The sequence below is a fragment of the Tupaia chinensis genome, unplaced genomic scaffold (genome assembly GCF_000334495.1).
Source record: "Tupaia chinensis unplaced genomic scaffold, TupChi_1.0 Scaffold144134_1, whole genome shotgun sequence".
Taxonomy (NCBI): Eukaryota; Metazoa; Chordata; class Mammalia; order Scandentia; family Tupaiidae; genus Tupaia; species Tupaia belangeri.
Window position 1 is genome coordinate 91,297 of NW_006203989.1, and position 4,359 is coordinate 95,655.

Below are 4,359 nucleotides of genomic sequence, written 5' to 3' on the forward strand. Positions count from 1 at the left end.
GGTGAGGTTTTACTTTTTTGTTATGAATGTTGCCAAGAACTGTTCACTCTATTGGAAAAGCACATTGTGAGCAGCAATGGTGCAATATTTGAATTGTAGTAACAAGAGTACACTTAAAATAACTTTAAACAATGTCTTTAGTTCATTCCAAATATAATTCTTGGTTGAAACTAAGACTATTTCTACATATTAAGATTTACGTGGACTTGGTCTGTATTTTTTTTAACTGTTGGAGCCATATCTGTAGTAGCGAAGGGCTGCAGATTCAAAGTAACTCTCCAAAGACAATGCTGCTTTCATACAGAGCAATTTAACTGGGGAAAGTGGCCATCCTCATTTCAGGGACACAAAGATGGTCTTGTACCAGCTGGATAGATGTGGCCTCTGTGCTCTTTCTGCCTCCTGATCATGTCGTCACTCTCCATGACCAGCTGGGCTTTGACATCCCAGTGAATCTGTGTGCTAATGGCAGGTTAGGGACCAATGGAAGTTTATACCTTGGAGGTGAAATATGTATTTTTTTAAATAATTCTTTTATTTAACTTTATATATTTATTTATTTACTTTAATTTGACCAGAGAGGGACAGAGAGAGATAAAGTGAGAAAGCAGTCTGCCAGGTCTGAGACTTGAACTGTGTTAGCCCCCAATCTCTACACCACCTGCTGGCCCTGAGATACATATTTCAACTGAAGCATTACACTTGAATATTAAAAAAAATTTTTTTGACCTCATGTAGGTTTATTGTGTTTGTTTCTATTTATAAGGATGTAATTTCTCAAAGCTCAGTTTGTAGCTGTTGTTGTGGAAGGGATCAAAAGCCTATAGAAGGAAAGTAATTTTTGCAAGTTGGACAGTTGATTCCCTCCCAACTCTGTCACCTATGGAGTGGATGTTTCTAGACCTAAAAACAATACCAGAAAAATTGAGTGGATGTTAAAAAGACCATTTCATCACTGACTGGCTCCAGATTTTTAAAATCACTGTTATCATTTTTACTATTTTTTTAAAGAATTATTTAATTTCATTTATTATTTTATTTTAGTTGCTGTAGTTTATGTGTGCTCACCATAGGGGGGCAGAGATGGAGAGGGAGAGACAGAGAGAGAATCTGAGAAAACAAGCTTCTGGGTCTGGGACTCGAGTTGCAGTCTGGTACCTTCACCACCATGCCACCTGCTGGCCCCCTATTTTTGCTGTTTAAATAAAGTGACAAGATATAGTCACTGCTGGGTGATGAAAGTAGTTGAGGACAGGTGCAACTGAAATAGGATGACTCTTTAGAGTTCTTTAGAGAAAGAAATACTTTTCTAAGTTCATAAAAGGCTTAAGTGATCTTGATGGTATCTTTTTAACATAATTTTTTTTGTTGAGTGAAGGGATACAAGGTGAGTTGTGTTTAGTCAGTAACATACATGTTAATTTAGCTTTTTTTTTTTAGACTTTTGCCATAGAATGCGTGCACTCACAGGAGAGAGACAGGGAGAGACAAAAGAGACAGGAAAAGTGAGAAATCACCCCCCTGGGGGATGGCCATGCAGTCTTGTCCTCTTAGAATTTGGGGCACACATGCACACACACCAATCATGTTGTACAAGCTACTACTCTGGGATGCAGACCACTTCATTGGCCATATAAGATCTAAGACTTTAACCACCACTCCACCTGCTGGCCCACTTTAGCCATTTTTATGTTAAAATATGAGCTAAATAGCTTTGAAAGTCTAATAAATCTAGCTAAATGTTTTGTAAAAAAAATTATTTCATCAGACTACATTTACCTGTATTTAAGAACTATTTTTCTCTTAGACAAATTTGTTATTTATGCAGTTAAGATTAGAGTTAAGTCATGTGAGATAAAGGTCCTTGTGCTTAGATAGGCTCCCTCCTTTTTAAAAAAGAATTGTTTACTTAATTTAATTTATCATTATTATTATTATTATTATTTTAACTTGCTATGGAGCATGAGAGAGAGAGAGAGAGAGAAAGAGAGAGAGAGAAAGTGACAAAAGAACTTCTGGGTCTGGGACTCAAACTGTGATTGGCCATGTCCAGTGCCTTAACCACCAAGCCACTTGCTGGCCCCAAGGCTGCTTCCCTTTAATAGTTTTTGCCTTTTTCTTTTATTTTTTTTCTTTCGTTTCTTTTCTCTTCTTTTCTTTTCTTTTCTTTTTTCTTTTCTTTTCTTCTTTTCTTTTCTTTTCTTTTCTCTTCTTTCTTTTCTTTTCTTTTCTTCCTTTCTTCCTTCCTTCCTTCCTTCCTTCTTTCTTTCTTTCTTTCTTTCTTTCTTTCTTTCTTTCTTTCTTTCTTTCTTTCTTTCTTTCTTTCTTTCTTTTCTTTCTTTTTCTTTTTTAAGGTTTTTGATCTCACTGGAGTGAGATAATGAAGAGGAAGATAGCCATGCTGCAATCCTTTATCCTCCATTCTCCTCCTGAGATCTTGGGCATGCCCACACCCATATGCTGTGTGATTTTCAAGCCACAAGGCCTGGGACTTGACTTATGGAGTTAGCTATGTGGGATCTAGCCTGTTTCACCTTTATGCCACTTGCTGGCTCTAGTTTTGTTGAGAAACTTAAACATCTTCTCATGGTTTCTTTTTTATGTTCAGAGTGTCATTGTCTTCAATTACATTTTTGAACTTTGGGGAATTTATGTTTTTATAAGGCTTGAGTTTTATGTCCCAATTTTTGTTCAAATAAATATACACTATTGTAACACTTAGACTGCATGCAGATTATTTTTTAATTTCAGAAGAAATTATAATATGTCATTTTACTGAGTACTAGCCAAAATGTCTCCTTTGCTTTACTTAGATTTCTGATAATCATGACAGTTTAAGTCCTGAACCTGGTGGTTTCCTTTCTTGCTTTCTCTCTCTCTATCTCTCCCTCCATCGTGTTCCCTCTCTGGTTAAATTAAGTGAAAGAAAGAAAGAGAAAGAAAGAAAAAGAAAGAAAGAAAGAAAGAAAGAAAGAAAGAAAGAAAGAAAGAAAGAAAAAAAGAAAGAAAGAAAGAGAAAGAGAGAAAGAAAGTTAAAAAATAATACTTAAAAAAAACTGGAAGAAACATACATTGCTCTTGGTTTTTTTTTTTTAAGTGGAACATAAGATATTTTGAGTGGACATTGCATCATTTATGAAATCTTTTTAAAATTATACTGGAGAAATTTTATTTTATACTTTTTCTTTTTTTTGTACACAATTCTTTTTTATTTTAATTTTTTCTATACATTCAATCATATTATTTAGCTTACAAAGTGAACATTTCAATATGTGAACATTTCTCCCCAGTCCAGTTGATCAGAATATCTTCTACCTATAACACTGCACCTCCCCATCCCGTCAATGTTCTGTCTCCGTATCCCTCCTCCAAATCTCCTTCCTTAGGTCCTTCTTCTTCACACACTCCACTTCTGGCACTAACCACCATCTCTTGTGTTTGTACAACCTTAGGTTAATCAATTTCAGTTATAGAGTGCAGACATTCAGTATATATTTAGTTGGTATATACAGTGTCTCTCGTTCATAACTTGGTGTCTCTCGTTCATAACCTGGCTTGTTTCACTCAGCAGTAAATCTTCCATATTCTTCCACTTTTTGTCAAAAGCCAGGTTTTTTTTTTTTCTTTTCTTTCTTTCTTTTTTTTTTAATGACCAAATAGTATTCCACAGAGTATATGTACCACAGTTTTTCAATCCATTCATCTGTACAGGGGCATTTAGGTTGGTTCCATGTCTTAGCAATCATGAATAGTGCCACAATAAACATCGATGTGTAAAAACTTTTCCAATGAAGAATTCTTCTGTCCTTTGGATGGATACAGAGGAGTGGGATTGATGGATCATATGGTAGTCTTATTTGTAGATTTTTGAGGAATCTCCATATTGTTCTCCAGAGTGGCTGGACCAATTTACATTCCCACCAGCAGGGTAAAAGAGTTCCCCTTTCCCCCCTCCCCTCAAACACTTATCTTTTTTTTTTTTTTTCAATCTTAGACATTCTGACTGGGGTTAGGTGGTATCTCAATGTTGTTTTGATCTGCATTTCCCTTATGATGGGGGATGTGGAGCATTTTTTCATATGCCTCTTGGCTATTTGTATGTCATCTTTAGAGAGTGTTTTTTTTTCAACTTCTTCACTCATTTTTTCATAGGGTTGATCATCTTTTTTCCAAACAGTGGCTTGAGTTCCTTGTGTATTCTGCTTATCAGACCCTTATCTGATGCATAATTAAAAAAATATTTTCCCATTCTGAGGGCTGTTGATTCACACTAATTACTGTGTCCTTTGCCATGCAGAAACTTCTTAGTCTGATGTAATCCCACTTGTCTATTTTGGGGATGATTGACTGTGCTTTGGG